Here is a 19,678-nt window from a genome sequence, read left to right as displayed (position 1 = left end):
CACAGGGAGTAGGCCAGCATACTCTCCAATACAAGTTCTCTTACTGTGAACACCAAACTACATGCACATTACACACTGTACTTGCTATTCAAAATTCAACCAAAATAGCGTCTCATAATCAACCTTCGGAGTCCCCGCGGGGGGGGGGGCATAAAATGCCCCCATCATCCGCCCTTCTCCTGGCGACGACCCAGCGAGATGCCTGGAACCACTGTCTGATTCACTTCTTCATTTCTGCAACATTCGCGGGTTTCCCTCTAACTTTCTCTCTGTTGAACACCACCTCTTCTCCCCCAAAGCTCACTTTCTCCTCCCAGCTGAGATTCAGCTGTCTGAGGCAACTGACAGCAACCCACCTCTCTATCCTCCTACGTACCCTACACTCATTTCAAAGCCAAAGGTGGCTGCTGTGAATATAATTATATACAATGACTTATCTTGCCCTTATGTTCCTGAACTTGATTCTTCTGAATTCTTGACTCTCTGGCTTCGGCTTTCCTGTCATTCTCTGACTAAATATATCAGTGCTGTTTACTTATCCCATAATTCTACTGACTATGAAAAATTCTTCAACTGTCTTACTTCTACGATGGAACACATCCTATCCATTTCTCCTTTCTCTGAAATCTCCCTTCTAGGAGATTTCAGTGTTCACCACCACCTTTGGCTCTCCTCTTCTTTTACTGATCCACTTGGTGAACAAGCCAACATCTTTTCTATCCTTAATGACCTAGAGCAGCTTTTAAAGCACCCTACCCGTATCCCTGACCATCTTGGAGAGAGTTTCAGTATATTTGACCTCTTCCTTACGACTAATCCTTCTGCATTCACTATTAATCTTTCCTCTCCATTGGGCTCCTCCGATCACAACCTTATTACCTTAACCTGTCGTATCACTCCTGTACAGCCTATGGACCTTCCAAAGAAATGTTGATTGTGGCACTTTGGAGCTGCTGACTGGGAGGCCCTCAGGCAGTACTTACTTTGACTTTTCCTGCAATGATTATTTTTTCCATGGCCGAGAGCTATCTGAGTGAGCAATGCACATTACGAAAGTTATTCTCCCTGGAATGGAAGCATACATTAATCTCTCACGTCCTTTGATTAATGCAAAGAAACCTTGGTTTAATTACACTTGTTCTAATGCTGTCCACACCAAGGAGAAGGCCTACACAAGGTACCGGAGCCAATCCACCCCTGAATCTCCTCATTATGTTTCTGCCCGAAATCGTACTAAGTCACTAAGTCTGTTCTCCACTCTTCTAAGAATTAATTCATCCTTACTAAATGCTCTGAACTCTCCAGCTCGAAATCTTTCTGCTCCTTCTGGCACCATGCCAAAAACCTTTCTAACAATCTTACTTCATCATCCTCCCCCCCTCTTTTCCATTCCTATGGCTTTGTAGCTATTTCTTCTACTGATAGAGATCTTTTCGCTCAGACTTTCTCCTCCAATTCCACCCTAGACGATTTCAGTGCTGTTTGTCCATCACTTCCCCCCTCTGAGTTCCTCATGGCTGACTTTAAAATTTCTTCAGCTGATGTATTTTCTGCCATCACTGGCCCCAGTACTAACAAGGCATAGGGGCCTGATGGGGTTCCTCCTGTTGTTCTCAAAAACTGTGCTTATGTGCTTACACCCTGCCCAGGTAAACACTTTCGCCTTTGTTTATCAACTTGTACCTTTCCTTCTTGCTAGAAATATCATCTTAATCAGCCTGTCCCAAAGAAGGGTGACCATTCCCAACGTCAAAATCACCCAGTTGTTTAACATCCTGTATCTCAGAAGTTTTCGAGTCTATTCATAACAAAACATATTTAAAGCATTCTTCCTACCAGAACTTTCTTTCTGATCGTCAGTATGGGTTCCGTCAGGGATGCTCCACTGGCGATCTTCTCCCCTACCTTTCAGACTCCGGGTCATCCTCCTTTGCACTTGATATCTCAAAGGCTTTCAGTCGAGTCTGGCATAAATCCTTAATTACCAAACTGCTCTCTTACGGTTTCTATCCTTCTGTCTGTGTCTTCATCTCTAGTTTCCTTCTGCTCGTTCTGTAGCTGCTGTTGTATACGGCCACCATTCTTCCCCTAGATTTATCAGTGGTGGTGTTCCTCAGGGCTCTGCCCTGTCACCAACTCTCTTCCTTTTATTCATCAATGACCTACTAAGCTGTACATCAAATTCAATCCACTCATATGCTGATGATTCCACCCTTTAGCTTTCCATTTGCTTCCCACAGCGTCCATCTCACATGATCTCAGCAGTTACTTCAGCAAACAGGGGATGAGGCTATGGCACACCTAATGTCTGACTTGGCTCATGTTTCTGACTGGGGTAAAAATAATCTTGTGTTTAATACATCAAAAACTCGTTTCTTACACTTATCAACCAGTCAAAATCTTCCACAGGAGTACCTACTAATGTTTAATAATATCCAGCTCATTCCTACATCATCTTTAAACATACTTTGGGTTTCATTCCCTCGGGATTTATCTTGGAAAGATCATATTCTATCTCTTGTAAAATCTGCTTCCAAGGGAGTAGGTGTGCTAAACCGACTCCATACTTTCTATACCCCTGCACAGTTGTTGACTTTATGCACAGATTTTATTCACCTCACTGTAGAGTACAAGTCATGTGTGGGGAGGCTCCATACATACAGCTCATCTCAACAAGATGGAGACTTTTCGTCTCATTAACTACTCCTCTTACTTGCTCCTTTCAACCTCTGACTCTTTGCTGGACTGTTGCATCTTTAACTCTTTTCTATCGATACTTTAATGATCACTGGTCTACTCAGCTGTCTGTTTGCACCCTTCTGCCACTACGACGGGCGCGTAGCACCCGTCTAGCAAAAAGCTCTGGTCCATTTTCTGTCCAACTCTCTAATGTAAAAGGGAACCGTTACTCCAAGTCCTTCATTAACGCAACAGGTCAACTCTGAATCTGTCTCCCTTTGTCTGTATTTCCTACTTCCTATGATCTCCATTCTTTCAAATGCAGTGTGTCCAGGTTTCTCGAGATGAACGGATCTTGAAAACCTAAAGATGTATCTTTCAAATCTGCATCCTATAACATACCTCATTACATCAGGGAGTAGGGGGGAGGGGTGAATGTCAGGTGGGTCGGGCCTTAGATTTCAAATGGATATAAAATCGTGAATTTTCACCCAGTTTACTCCAAATTTTATATGTTACATCTTTGACTAGATATCCTGTTGTGTTTGGACGTCAGTACTAAACTGACTGCCGAGATCCGCTCTCCTGTGCCTTGGCACCGTTTCCTGTTGTTTCAGTTTCGTTTAAAGCGATAAGCTTTTCGTGCTTCCAGTGTTAGGTTCACCTTTTCTGCACAAAAAATGTCAATAGAAGTGCTGGAGAGTCTTTAAAGGTTGCAAGCATACGGCCGAAATTTTTTGTTGTTGTTGCTGTTGTTCTTGCCTGAGTCTCATCTGAATGTGAACCCGGGGGACTGCAGGTTTAACTTGCCATTCTGCAGGCCACTACGTACCATTTGAGGGATAAGGACGGAGATGAGGGGGCGTTTGTATAGCCTGACCAGTCACATCAGCGACAGATGACAGTGTCCCTCACCAGCACCGTCGAAATCGTCAAAGGATATAAACGGGCAATGTGCAGAAATAAACTGATGGGAAAAAGGAGGCAACAGGGGGTCTCCTTAGCCCATGATTTTACTGTCAAATATAGTGAACGGGTATAAAGGAGGAAATGGACATGGTCTTTCAGTATAACCTTGAGACACACTGAAAGAGGGCCTGATTGCATCCATCAATCGCGCACACACACACAGACACACACATTCATCATTTCCCACAGGAGGGAGGAGGGAAAGGGCAGAGTCATGGGCAATAGAGAGGAAGTCAAAGGAAAAGCGATGAAGGAGGGAAAGAAGCAAACTAGATGCATTTAGTATATATATATATATATATATATATATATATGTATAATATCTATCTATCTATATATACAGTATTTATCTATCTATCTATCTATATATATATATACAGTATTTATCTATCTATCTATCTATACAGTATATATAATATCAATCTGTCTATCTATCTACCTATTTATCTATCTATCTATACAGTATCTATCTATCTATCTACCTATCTATCTATCTATCTATCTATACAGTACATATATATAATATCTATCTATCTATCTATCTATCTATACAGTATATATATATATATATATATATATATATATATATATATATATATATATATATATATATATATATATATATATATATATATATATATCGCAGAGAGAGAGAGAGAGAGAGAGAGAGAGTTTTACGATCAAGACGGCTCTGGCATTCTATTCCAGATGATGCCAAATGTTTTTACTTATACTGAGAGTGAATTATTGGTGTCTGAGAGAGCTAACACATTTCACGTGGGGGAAGAAAATGAAATATGTAAGAGAAATTTAGGTAAAATGGAATTAGAAAACGAAAGGAGAAAAATACTAGAACTGGAACTGGCTCAGTGTCGGAATGACGAAGGGATTGGGTGGGGTGGGTGAGAGGTGTGGAGCGTGGGGCTGGGGGTGGGGAAGGCTGGATTGAAGAGGTCAGGAGGTTTTGGGAGAGGCAGGGAGGGTGAAGGAGGGTTGTGATAGGCTGGAGAAGAAGGTAAGTGATATTCAGGCAGAGACAGTGAGGGTGGAATTATGGGTGGAGGCTGAGGAAAGGTGACTGGGGAGAGTTTAGGGTGATTAAAGTGTGTGTGTGTGTGTGTGTGTGTGTGTGTGTGTGTATAAAAATAGCACTTGCGAGGAGGAAATGTTTGCATGCTCTAGGAAAAACCTCACGCTGGGAAGAGGGGAGGGGAGAAGGGAGGAGTCATGAGTGCATGGATAATAAGTCGTATGCGAGAGGAGAAATGGTGCGGGTGAAAAACAAATGCACGTGCGCAAGAGAAACAAAATAACTCACGTCCAGAGGAAAACAATAGTGTGCAGGGAATACGTCATGCTCACGACGAAGTTGCAGAAGCGCGGGAAAAAAGAAAAGTCGCGTGGTTGGGAGGAAAAAGTCCTTAGTGGAGGGAAAATGCGCAGAGGAAAAAAAAAAAAAAAAAAGAGATGAAAGAATCCTTTTCAGTTGGGAAAAAGTCGCGCATGCCTCTCACTGACGATTTTCGAGAACGAAGCTATTCATTCACAGACGGTAGTGACTTAGTGAATCTAGTTTTTAGGGTCCTGAAACTCCTGCTTCGCTCCCGTAGACTTTGGCTACATTTGAGAGTTCCCTGTTAGATTTCTTAAGCTTTGCCTCAGTCTTATTCCTTTTTACTTGTATAGTACATTAGTTTACCTCTCTCTCTCTCTCTCTCTCTCTCTCTCTCTCTCTCTCTCTCACACACACACACACACACACACACACACACACACACACACACACACACACACATACACACTATCAATCATGTGTTTCGATACCCCTCTTGTTAACCGTGCATGTTAATCTCAGTTCTCCAAAACTACACCGCTCGCTGGCGCAGTGGTAACGTTCTCGCTTGCCATCTGGTAGACGGGAGTTCGCGCCTCGCTCAGGTTGCGAAAAGTTTCACTGACGAAGTGGGTGGTTACTGTCCCCCTTGAGCAAGGGGACGGGTGTGTGGGTGTGTGAAGGTCACAGCCTTGCCCTTAGATCGGACTATATGAGCGCTCAGCTCCCTTCCGGAAGGGTAAAAGCTGACCATCACGACCATCAAGTGATCCTGACCGACCCGGTGAATTACACACACACACACACACACACCACTATTATTTTCCTGGTGCACAAGTATTTCCCCATGTGCACAACTTTTTCCCAAGCACCCTAGTTTATTCCTAGCTCGTGTGAGTTTATCCTTGATGATGTGAAATTTACCTGCTTGCATCACATTTCCCTGATATGTGCCTTTTATCCCTGCTAACAGGGCTATTTCGCTCATGCTCGCGACTTTTCACCTGAGCTTGGCTTTTTCTGTTGTGAATGAATTTTCCCTCTGAGTATAACTTTTTCCCGCCGTCTTTTTTTTTTTTTTTCCACGTGTGAAATTTTCCCCACATGCCCACAACTTCCCCAAGCAACAACAAAGGGGGAGGCATGGCTCAATTGGTAGAAAGGTGGCCTGCAGTCCTACCGGACCCAGGCTCAATTCCCGGCTGGGGCAGGGAACAGTTTAAGGACTTGAATTTCTTTAAATCAGACTTTACTGATCTACCAGAAGACCCTCCTACATGTCGTAAAAATACCGCCGCTAATACCAGTACACTAGTCCCGTATGAGACAACCCTAGCATGTATTCAATATGGACGGTGGGTGTTAGCGCCGAAGTGGTGACATGTGGAGGAATATGATATGCAGGAAAACTACTGGGCTTTGCGGAATTGGTCACATCACGTTATTTCGTGATTAATAATGCTTTAGTTTAGTTATATTATTCATAATTTTTTTCATATTTATCATAATATAGCGTTGTTTATTATCTAACCCGATAGACCCTGATATACACTCGATATTCAGTTCATTCGAAAGTTAATACAAGTGCAATAATTTTCGAGAATCCTCGACAAGTGGATGTGTATTAGTATATATTCACAAATATTCCACAAGATTCCAGATAATGCATGAGTCTAGGCTCCGATAATGTTCGGGAGACAAGCAGGGTATTTATTGTGCCTGCCTCGAGCCAGTGGACTTGCATGGATGGTCGTAGAGAGAGCGGACGTGTGCGCTGAACTCTTCTCTAGCTTATTTTTACCTCGCCCGGACGGAGTCCGACGAGGTATTGTTTTGGTTGAGTTGTTTGTTTGTTTGTTAGCAACATAACGGGAAAACGGCGGAATTAAATTACATGAAACTTTCAGGATATATGGGCACTGGTCTCCAATGAAAGTGATTAAATTTTGGAGGTGATCGAGTGACCCTGAAAGGTCAAAATCAAGGTCACGGATTTTCAGAGGGTTATGACTTGAAAACGGTTGAAGAGAGAGATATTAACTATTATGAACATACAGGAACTCGTAATATGGGTTTTCATTGGGCACCAGGACCTTTGACCTTGAATGGCCTTGAAAGGTCAAACTCAAGGTCTCGGATGTTCAGGGGCTATAACTAGAAACTGGTTGAAGACAGAGAGATATTTCCTATTATTAAAGTACTGTATAGGAAATGCTATATGGGTTTTTATTTGGTACCTTGACCTTTTATTGTAAGTGACCTGGAAAGGTCAAACTCAAGGTCACGGATATTCAGGGGACTATAACTCTAAACTCGTTGAAGACAGAGATATTTACCACTACCAAAATATAGGAAGTTTCTTATGAGCTTTCATTTGGCAGCATAATCTTGGAGCTTGAGTGATCTTGAAAGGTCAAACGCAACATCACAGATTTTAAGAGGGAGTAACTTGAAAACATTTGCACCATTACCTTAAACTTTAATTGTGCACTGACACTAAATGGCAGAAACACGTCAGTATGTAACAACAATATACTGACTGCTGTCGGGTGAGGTTTGTTGCGCCTGGCACCACTTGCATTTTTTTTCTTTTACTCTTCTGGTAGTGACTACGTTAGCTAGTTCTAATTTTCCTCCCCTCCCTGATAGCTGGGTGCAGTAGATGTCTGTACCTTTATACTGAAATTGCCTCTGCTTACTTGCCTCTGGAGATGTCCCCCCACTGATCACTCTGCGGTTGATATGACACAGACGCAGTCTCCCGAGAGTGGTTCGAGAGGGCAATCTCAGTCTTAGATGTTTAACCCCAGGTCTGCAATTATCACAATTATGTAACTACAAACGATATGTAACAATTATGTAACGACAAACGATTGCATTATGTTACACTTGCTACAATTATGTAACTACAAAAAATATGTAACAATTATGTAACAGTTGCATTAACAAGATGTAACTTTTATGTAACTTTAACTACAATTATGTAACTAAAAACAATATGTAACAATTATGTAACAGTTGCATTAACAAGATGTAACTTTTATGTAGCTTTAGCTACAATTATAAGGCCAACACAATTATGTAACAGTTGCATTAACAAAATGTAACTACAATTATAAGGCCAACACAATTATGCATTACCACAATATTATGTAACAATTCATAAAATATTACAATTATGTATTACCACAATATTACTACAATATTATGTAAAGTCATACAATTATACCACAATTCTGTATTACCAGAATAATCTTACAAGTTAGGTGAAATATTAGACATTACTAAAGGGATAACTCAATATGTAATGTAATAACCTAGCAGTATTACCATTCCACAATTATATGCGTACGTCTGTTATACATACACATCTTACAAATTGTCATACAACAACCATTGCATTTGTTCAATTATGTATACAACTTGTTTAAAATGTAATATTACTTGATCATTGCAATTTACTATGAATATTATATGTATACAATATTATAATCAATATTATGTACTAATAGATTAGCATATGTCAATGATAATTGCTGTCGGTGGACCTTCAGTGGCGCGGCCGAGCAATGTCAGGTCTCCATATTATAATTACAAATCATAATAGATAAATAGATAAGTAGATTGATAGAGAGACAGAAGCAGGAAGTCAGATGATGAGAAGGTATTGTGTCTGTGAGAATCGAGCAATGCTAAACATGCTTACACACTCTTAACTCAAGGAATGCTTTATAGGCACACGACAGCGCCTCGTGACCATACACACACATGCACACATACTCACACACAGGTTTCTGGAACTTTCCAACCACAGTGTAGCACACGTGACACGACCCCTGCTACACCAGAATTTAGGAGTCAAGAGGTCAGAAGGAGACAGGCCATAGAACAGGCAGGTAGAAGGGAGAACGAGCTTAGCAACATGGAAGAGAGAGAGAGAGAGAGAGAGAGAGAGAGAGAGAGAGAGAGAGAGAGACAGGGAGGTAGTTAGCGGGACTCTACTTTATACTTCACTCGTGTATGAGAGACTTTGTTAATATTTCCAAGACAAATAAAAATAGTCCCATACTATGCTTTACCTCTCCTGTCATTGCATGACAAAAGGGAACCAAGATTATCTACTTACAAAGTTACTCACGTATAACAACCGCTCGTCCACATGTTCAAATATATATATAATTTCTCTACAAGTTACTACAAAGTCTCTTTTATGATACTGTCACTTGCTCGTTTCTTCTCTTTCTTCTCATTTCCCCCATGAGAGGGAACTGGTTACTATGGTGGACGCTCCTGCCACCCCCTTCCCCCTTCATGGGGAAAGGTGGTCCTAATAGACCTCTGACTGCAACACAGACTGACCGCCCCCAAACTGAACGGCCACAGACTCGATCCCCACGTGATATACAGGTGTACGATGCTCAGTTTGCCACCCTCCATGATGTCGATTTCGCTCTTGTGAACAGTCTCAATCCTTTCATTATCAAGAAGGTGATTGATGGTTGTGATGGGGAGGTGGAACTAGTAAAAAAAACTTGCTAACGGAGACCTTTTAGTTAAAACTGTCAACTCCTCTCAGGTTAAGGACTAGCTTAAACTACATAAGTTCCACTGTTACGATGCCGAGCTAAGGATCCCACATTCCATGAGTTCCTGCTAGAGTGTCATCACCTGCAGGGACCTCATGATTATGGATCTTAGGTGAACTTTCTCATTGGTTCGTAACTAAATTCAAGGAGGGCAAGAGGACGAAAACTGCCACCATTATCTTGACCTTTGGCAAAGTGAGTCTTCCAACCCAGGCCAAAGTTGGCTACGAAATTGCTAACGTCAGGCCATATATCTCAAACCCCCATCCTTGTTTAAAATGCCAGTTATATGGACATAATGACAAGACTTGTCGGGCTTCCCAGTCACTGTGTGGCCAGTGTGCAGTACAGGGTCATGATGCTGAACGCTGTGCATCTGAGACTGTATGTTGCTTTCACTTTTTTTTTTTTTTTTTTTTTTATGTGTCCGACTCTGGGCATAGGCTTTACAGCCTGCACTCAAGGTCCAGTAGTCCTCTTACAAACCATGCACCTCTACATGTCACCACTTCGGCGTTAACACCCACTGTCCATATTGAATACATGCTAGGGCTGTTTCATACAGGACTCATGTATTGATATTAACGGGGATGAGTTTACGACATGTCGGCGGGTCTTCTGGTAGATCGGTAAAGTCTGCCTTTATGAAATTCAAATCCTTAAACTGTTCCCTGCCCCAGTGGGGATTTGAACTTGGGTTCGGTAGGACTGCAGGCCACCTCTCTACCGATTGAGCCACAGCCTCCCCCCACTGCAAGGGTGCTCAGTCTGCTTCCTTAAGGGATTGTCCCTATTGGAAGAAGGAGAAAGAGGTCGGCACAGTGAAGGCGACTGAGGGCATCTCCAACTACGAAGCTAGGAATAAGGTGAAGGCGTTGCATGCAACTCCCACACTAAATAGAACCTATGCTTCGGCAGTGATGTCCTGTCCTGTGATGTGCTCTGTCGAGACACAGACTGACCCTGCCCCTGTTCATGCCACTCACTCAACCTCTCAGTCTTAGACTCCCCTGTACTCCAGCTCTCTAACTGGCATTATAATTACTTCATACTCTCAGGCTGCTGCTGCCTCTCAGCCAATATGGCCTAAACCGAAGTCCATCAAGTCTAGGAAGATTAATCTGACCATACTCACAGAACAGTCTCGTTCTCATGTTATTCTTGCTCCTGCTCCAGCGAGGGAGAGAAGAGTCAGTTCTTTCTCGGGCGAATCTGGGAGCCTTATTACTGATGATAAAATGGAGGTTTCCACCAACAAGCACCGGAATAAGACCCTCTATATTCAATCGCCTGTTGGCGGGCGGCATGAAAAAACTAAGCACACTTGCCCCCATTATAAATCTTAAACCGTCACATTCACTGTGTTGCAGTGGAACTGTAGGACTCTTGGGAATAAATTACACAATATAGCAACTTTGCAAACTATACACATGCCAGACATTGTTTGCTTACAGCAGACATGCTTGGAGGATCATCGTGATCCTCCACAGTTCAAACACTACCACTCATATAGATGATATGATGGCCACGGAGTAGACATATACATGCACAAATCTCACCCACAGATATAAATGGTTGTAAAGTCTATGCTTTGAGCTGTCACGTACAGTGTAAAATTTACTAACACGTATCTGTCTATCTGCTCTCTATACTGTCCACAACATGGTCCCATTGATCATAATGCTTTAAATTCATTTTTTGACCATCATCCTGAAAATAAGTTGGTGTTGGGCGACTTTAACACCCATCACTATCATTGGGGTAGCTTAAGGATCGATGGTCATGAGGAGTAGGTAGCCTACACAATACTACAGTCCAATCTCTGTCTTCCGAACAATTTTAGAGCGCCTCGTGTAGATGATCGTACTTGTAATATTTCGGCCATCAGCTTGTCTCTGGCCTCCCCAGGTATACATCAAAAGTTTCTCATGGGATTCTTATGACGATTCCTTGGGAAGTGATCATCTATCTATGTGTCTTTCTTATGCACCCGACGTTCTTTCGGACCCTCCATCTCCAAAATTTAACTTTAATAAAGCAGATTGGGGATCATTCTTAAGGATGGCCGATTTTGATATATCTGGGGAGACCATAGATGTAAAAGTCGAAAATTTAACCAATTCCATATTTCACGAAGCTGAGGGTGCTACTCCCAAGAGTTCTACAGTTAATGTGAAGGACAGCTCATCTGTGGACGCTAGATTTGCCGAAAAGCATTAAAGAAACACAATAGGAGATACAGGATTTTGATAGTCAGCCTACTGAGGAAAACTTTATTGCATACAGACAGGCACGGGCTGAGGCAAGGAGAATAATTGGGAGGGCTAACCATGGCTCCTGGCGGTCATTCGTGTCAACGGTGACTTGTTTTACTCCATTAAGTAATGTCTGGTTCACTATAATATTATTAAATAATAAACTCCCTTCTATCCCTGCGACCACTCTGCAGGTATATATACATCTACAACAATCCCGTGGACGTAGCTAACATCGTCGCCAAGAGTTTTTCTCATGTAAGCAGCTCAGCCAAATATGACGAGCGTTTTCAGCTTCACAAACTCATTGCTGAGCTACAAATAGTAGGCTCTGCCACAGAAGACGAAGACTTTCCGCACAACGAAGAGTTTACGATAGATGAACTGCTCCTTGCCCTTAAATCCTGTAAAGACACCAGTCCTGGACAAGATAACTATCACGTACAGTATGATCCAGCATCTTAATCAGGACAACTTGATGAAACTGTTAGCATTGTACAATCAGCTCTGGGCGTCCAGAACGTTCCCAGACTCATGGCACTTTGCATACATCATACCAATACCCAAAGAGGCTAGTCGTATTATGAATCCCACCCCATTTCATCCTATTGTGTTGACTTCTTGGCTATGTGAGTCCATGGAACGAATGTTTAATAATAAGCTTCTTTTTTTTTAGAGTCAAGAAGTTTGTTTAATGATCAACAATATGGCTTCCGTAAGTATAGATTTTCACTAGAGCAATTAATGAATTTGCAGCATTGCAGTTTGGAGACATTTGCCAACAAAGAATTCATGATAGGAGTGTTCTTGGACATCCTTAAAGCCTATGATATGACGTGGCAACACGGTATATAAATGAAGTACTATGCTTATAGTTTAAGAGTTTAATTTTTCTTATATATATATATATATATATATATATATATATATATATATATTTAGTTTTTTAAGGGACTGAACTTTCTCTATCAGTTGGCCCGCAACATAACGTTGCATATATTTAACTCTGAATACGGGCTGCCTCAGGAAAGTGTGCTTAGTCCCAATTTGATTAATGTTATGATCGGTGATATTCTGTCATTTACCTTCTATCCTGAAGAATCTTAAATAGTCACCCTGTGCTGATAATTGTGCAATATGGCACTCTTCCCATGATGCACAATTTTTGGCTGGGCAAGTTCATGCAGCCTTTGATTCCATCCACCAATGGGCCTTGCAATGGGGATTTAAGTTTTCTGTTCCTAAGTGTGCCGCTGTAATTTTTGCCACTCGTAACGTCCCTGATTTGCCTTCGGCTTTTGAAAATCAAGCGGTATCTTTTCAAGACTCTGCAAAGTTTGTGGGACTATATTTTGATCGTCGATTGATCGTTAAATTTCCTGGTAATAATTTTCTTGCTCGTTATAATAAACCGTTAAATGTCCTTAAGTACCTAGCAGGTACTACTTGGAGTGCCGACAAGAAAGCTTCATTAGTGTTTAAGTCCCTTATTAGATCTAAAGTAGACTATGGCTCACAGTTCTATTGGCTGGCATCTGATGCCACGTTGAGGAGGCTGGATTTGTTGCAGAATAAATGTTTGCATATGTGCCTTGGAGTCTTAAGGTGTATACATGTAGCTCGAATGGAAGTGGAGGCAAATATACCTCTCCTTTGTACTCTCCGCAACCATATGCTGCTCTCCTAAGGTATATGAACGTTTAGAAAATTTGATATCGGCAAAGTGGCCTGTACCCCTCTGTATTATATTGTTCGGTGGAGGGGGTTCATCGGACACTTGCCGCTCTCCTCCACTTATTGACTCAGGAGCTTGGTGTGAACCTCAGTGACTGTGACAAGTTTGTGATTAAATGTATAGCGACTTGGGAGCGACCCAGCTTTAACGTTGATGTTAAATGACTCCCAGCACCAAAGACCAAGGGCCCGGAGGCAGAGATCCACCACTTGTTCTGTAACATCGTCGTTAGTAACTTGAGTCCCAGCAATTGTATACTGATGGCTGCAAGTCCAGTGAATGTATGGGTGGTAGTGTGTGTGGTCGACTGAGTGTGCCCTCAGATTTTGGTTGCCAACTTCTAAATCTGGGTTTACCTCAGAACTTTTTGCTGTTGACAAAGCCATAGGCTATGCTCTTAACGATAGACATGAATCATTCGTCATATATTCAGACTCCAAGTCAGCCCTTCATTCAATTGCTACTTGCACTACGGATTCTTGCGAAGTCGGCTGTGGATCTCGAGGAGACTTGGGACTTTCCTCTTGATCTACGGTCGAGTCTCTCCCTCGGAAATAAATCAATAAATCTTTTGTAGCAAGGACCAGACTCAGTATGCCAACATGCAAGCAACTTCTTGGCAACTGGGACTCAGCCAATCATCCCAGTTGCCCTGGAAAAACCATGTTGGCAAGTCTGTGAATAAATTGCGCTATAACTCATTTGAAGCCATACACTGAAAGGTGATTTCCACTGCACTGTGAAATCTGTGGTGCGGTGTTAGCTATCGGTCATATCATCCTGCGCTGTCAGTGATTTATTCGTGAACGTGCATCACTTATAAGTTACTTGGGTGCAGCAGATGTCCCCTACGCCCTTTCCACTATCCTGGGTAATGGGCATATTGTTATAACTGATAAATTGGCGGCTTTCTTGAGTGAGACCGAATTGATCAGAGTGATGTGACTTTATAATTGTGTGGAACTGGTTTTTATCAACTGTATATATGTATATAGTTTATTATTTAATTGGGGTTGACGTTTGACGTATCTGAATTAGTTCCTGCTTCTGACTGATCTATTTCTTGTATAGATGTCCCCTTTATTAAACCACGTGCCTCGCCCGACGGTCGACGGATGATGAGTGAAAGTGTGCGATATAGAAAGGTATTGGGAATTTTCAGTCGATGGTGCTCTGTTCGGGAAGGTATTTCACCTTTTTGCCTCTGCCAACGAAGTTGGAGGAGGTCATTTTGTCACCTATGTTTGTTTGTTTGTTTGTTTGTCTGTCTGTCAGGACGATATCACCAAAAGTTCTCAAAGAATTTCCATGAAGTTTTGTGGAATTCTGGGCCATGGGCCAAAAAATAACTGATTAAATTTTGAGGCCAATCCGGGGCATTGCGCACAATATCTCCATAAGTCCTCAATGAATTTTAATTAAAATATGTGGAAGGGTGGGCCATGGGCCAAGAAAGAATTCATTAAATTTTGTGGCTCATCCGGATCCGGACTCCTTTTTCATGGCAATGGCATTGGAGGGGGTATGCGCTCTCTGAGTTCTTTCTAGTTGACATTTGTAAATACTTGACAACTGCTAGTTTAAGTTTTCTTAAGCAGGGCCGACAATTGGCCTATATGAAACAGTTCCTGAATCCCCTGGTTCTCTCCTCAATCCCCTGGTTCTGTTGGCCGAAGAATTTTATCCGTAATTGTAGGCAAAATGAATATTTAGGTCAGTTTAGCTATTTTTCCTTAGGCATTAGTGTAGGTTAGCGATTTTTTATTAGGTTTAGCAGTGTTAGGGTGATAGAACTATTATTGTTCAAAAAATACAAAATACAAGTATCTATCTATCTATCTATCTAAATATATATCTGTGTGTATATATGTGTCTATAAATATGACTTAATGACCAGGGCCATAGGCCCAATGATCGATAGCCATTTAAAAAAAGTCAGGAGCGAACCAGCCTGTCACTTGTCACGCAGTTCCTGTACCACAGGTACTGAAATTTTTCTCAATTGAAGCAACTAGTCCCGCAGTTCCCGTACCACTGCTGCTGATGTTTATCTCAGTTGGAGCATCTGGATGAGCTGAAAATCATTCGACCAAGCACAGATGTGCGTAATTGTTAAAATTCAAGCATAATTTGCTGCCTTGAAAAATCTTGTATATTCTCATTGCTTTGTAAACAGATTTTCACTGGAAACATTTGGCAAAACTGCTACTCCAGGGTGGCAGCAAATCAGCATTTGTTTACCCTCGAGGGACCGGAGTCACTAACGATCGCACGCTATTGGAGCCTCCGTTACCGGCTGCGCCACTCCCTTTCGGTGTTACACTGGTATGCACAAACTGTGTCGGCCGCCGTCTTTGTGGTGTAGGGTGTCACGGGGTTTTTAAAATAAAAGCAATATTAAATGATAATGTTCAATAATACTGAAGAGCGGGGACAATGAATTGTCTTGCTAAATCAAGCAATGATTACTTTATGCCGGCCCGCTTCGCCGACTCTCCCAGAACGAGAATTTACAAACTCTCTCAACACTACACAGCAGAGACTAATTACTCACAATTGCTGTTTATTAGTACTGTTAGCCTCTGGAGAAAGTGATTTCACCCCTGACAATAAATAACTAATACTATTAATGATATCAGGTTCTTGCTGATGCGTTATCTCCTAGAAGGCACAACGGATTTTAAGCTTAATACAACAAGACTGGCCTAAGTACCAGTTATGAATAGCAAAGCGTTTATGCAAGCTAGGAGCTATAAGGGAAATAAGCTTAATTATGGAGAAATGAAACACGAGTTTACATTACGTTAAGCTCAAAGAAAATGAACTGTTAAATTTATTGATTACAAAGGAATAAATTTAAAGTTACATTTCAATGTGAATTCAAAATAAAGAGATCACACTCACTCGCTCACTCAGAAGCTAAACTCTTAAACCTAGGAAAATACGAAAAGGAAATACTGGTCAATGTAGCGTATCACCAAGGAAGGGTGGGAGCCTGGAGAACTGTAGTCTAGTGGAGTCTGGGTGCTAGAAGACCTCTCTCACTCTCACTACTGGAGCACAGAACCACACTCCGTCGCGACATATAAAGGACTGATTCAAATACGACTGGGGTAGGATGCCCAGGCCAGCCGGAAGAAGGCGTGGCCAATGGTTGAGGCAAGCAGGGGCGAACAATATAGAAACAATAATATCGCTCAGTAGAGCACTTAATGACGTGCATTAGAACAGTCACTTTTGAAACAGTGACGAATGTTTTGAAAAAAGTATACCATCGAAATGGAGAGAGAAACGGTTAACTGAACGATACACAGTGAGTTCTCCACTAATAGTTTGTGGTTTCTCACAAAAGGAAAATGTTGTGAATTTGATTCATGACATTACGCCCCTTCAAAATGAAATTTTTTCCTTATGGGAAAAAATTTGTGGATATATATATATATGTGCACATCCTAACTCAGTCACATAAGATTCACACTATGGTGTGTGTGCTATCCTGCTACAGGAGAAAATCACTATCGCCAATGAGTGTAAAAACCTCGTATTTACGTTAACAGAGGCAAGCTTGAGGGAAAAAACTTCATGACAACAGTGAAAATCCTGTACTCAGGTCAAACTGAGCGAAAGTTTGCTACATTTACACTGACAACTAATTGTTGTGTAGCGTGGTGTATGTGATACACGGTGTAGGTGTGACAGTTGTAGTGTAACTGTACCTACGTGTAAAATAATACAGTAAATATTAATATATGGTGACAACGAAGGCAGAGGAGAAGAGAGGGCAGTGTGCGGCAGACGATCAGCTGGCCCACACAAAACTGCTACACACATCGCTGTACCTGCAAAATCAATTAACGTGGAGCATCAAAAGTGTCAATGAGACAAAAATTCTTATTACAATTACTCTCTCTGCCTAGCAGTCAGTACATGCTCCGAAGGGTACGCTCTAGCTGAAAAATACGAGTGACAGCCTAAGCTTCGTACATTCGAGGTCGCCATTAATTTATTAGGTACATTAGAGTTGAGCAGAGGGTGTTGCAATGGTTTGGGCATATGGAGAGAATGGATAATGAACGATTGGTGAAAAAGATAACTAGATCTGATGTGAGAGGTGTAAGGCTGAGAGGGAGACCACGAATAGGATGGATGGACAGTGTGAAGAGAGTGCTGGATGCGAGAGGGATGTCTGTTGAGCAAGGAAGAGTGGCTGTGCGTGACAGAAATAAATGGAGAGAAATTGTGAATGAATAAGTGATGACACAGCCCTGAGGGGATATTCTCCCTCATTTGGTCTGATCAGCTAGTCAGGTCAGGTGCGGGTAAGGGGATGGGTCTGTTATGATGTGGCAGGGGTAAACCAGTTCTGCTGTCGGGCCCTGCTGCGGATGTCACTGATTGAATTGCGCAGTTGACCCTTGTGCGGTGTGATGCGGTGAGGATCTGTCCGTTCTCCCCTTTGGGGCTAAGATGCGAATGAATGTGTTTGAATGGATGAGTAAGTGGAGAGTGAGTCATCCTGTCTCGGCTACCTCCCTTTCCTTGGGGGAAGCAGCCTAGGTATATAGATAGATAGATAGACATTATCAACCAGGAAGCATAGTCCCTGGACGCCATTGGTCTTGAAGACTTGTGTAGTTTACTGGTTAAACTTAACTCTACACTTACAATTAGTGTCGGCAAGTTGAGAATCCTCATGCAAACTCGAACTTGGGCTCGTGTGTCCTCAGACACAGCCTCGGACTGCACACAGGTCCTCAACCTCTGCCTTAACCTAGTGCCTATATTAATATCGGGAAGCTGAGAATCCCTGTGCAAACTCAGGCTCATGTGTCCGCAGACACAGCCTTGGGTCGCCTCTGCAGGGTTCTCTCTCGAACTTCCCCCTTAACCCGCCCCATCCCGATGTTTTCTGGGCAGTGGTACGCCCCAGTCCCAACATTTTTGGACCTTTTTTTTTTGGCTCAAACATTCACTTTTGGTGAGAAACATCGAAAATTCATAAAGAAATCGCTCACCTGAGGTTTAAAATACTCGATTTAGGTACGAGTACTTCCTTACCTGACTGGGTTTTCTAACAGGCTGGCACCAAAGAAAACGAGTTCTATGGGAGGGTAACTATTTTATCCACTCATAAACAATATTTATTTATTTACTTGGTACGAATTTATATGTAGTACAAGAGTATATTGGTTTTCAAACAGTAATATAGGCATTATAAGCATCGTTTCACTCACTAACTCATCACCATTCATGACCTTTTTTTTCCCACATTAGCTGATCATCATATCTGACTGTTTCTTCCTCTAATGCTATGTAAACTTTGTCCTCCACATTGTCATCAATTGGGGAATCACTCTGGCCCTGAATGTCTTTATTGGCCAGGTCACTGGTAACAGGTGAATTGCTGAGACAATGGCGTGCAGGGGGGGGAGGAGAGGTTATGTGGTGTAAGGCATTGTCCCTGCTTGGCATCTTGTAGGGGAATAGAGGAAGGTGTCGCGCGTATATATGCCAAAAATCACTCGCGAAAATTGAAAATTGTGCAAATTAGGGACCTTGCAATGGTGCCACGTTAATTCACGTCACTGGGACATGAGTGCACATCATGTGCGGACGTTAATTCACGTCGCCGGGACGGCGTGGGTTAACCTACAGTACTTATTAATATCGGGGAGCTGAGAATCCTTGTGCAAACTTGGACTCGTGTGTCCGCAGACAGCCTCGGACTGCACACGGTTCCTCAAACTTCCCCCCTTTAGCCTAGAGTACACATGTATATACAATATCGGGGCAGCTGAGAATCCTTACGCAAACTCAGGCTCGTGTGTCCGCAGACACAGCCTCGGGTCGCCTCTGCGGGTTCTCGAACTTTCCCCCCTTAAACTTACGGTACATATGTATGTACAGGCCCTGGACATGATGTGTCCTGTGGGGCCAGTGGGCGAGACATCAGGTCTGCACCCACTTCACTACTACTGTCTCTCAACTGACTCAGAGATTACGGGTGTGGTTACAAACGGCACAGGAAGGACGTGTCCCTGACTGGTGTTACGTAGACACACATTGCAGGAACGCATAAAACTATCTATGTCTCGTCCCATCCCTGGCCAGAAAAAGTCAG

Source organism: Coenobita brevimanus, chromosome 77 (assembly GCF_032717465.1).
Source record: "Coenobita brevimanus isolate Jiangsu-jjx chromosome 77, ASM3271746v2, whole genome shotgun sequence".
Taxonomy (NCBI): Eukaryota; Metazoa; Arthropoda; class Malacostraca; order Decapoda; family Coenobitidae; genus Coenobita; species Coenobita brevimanus.
This window is presented reverse-complemented; position numbering follows the sequence as displayed.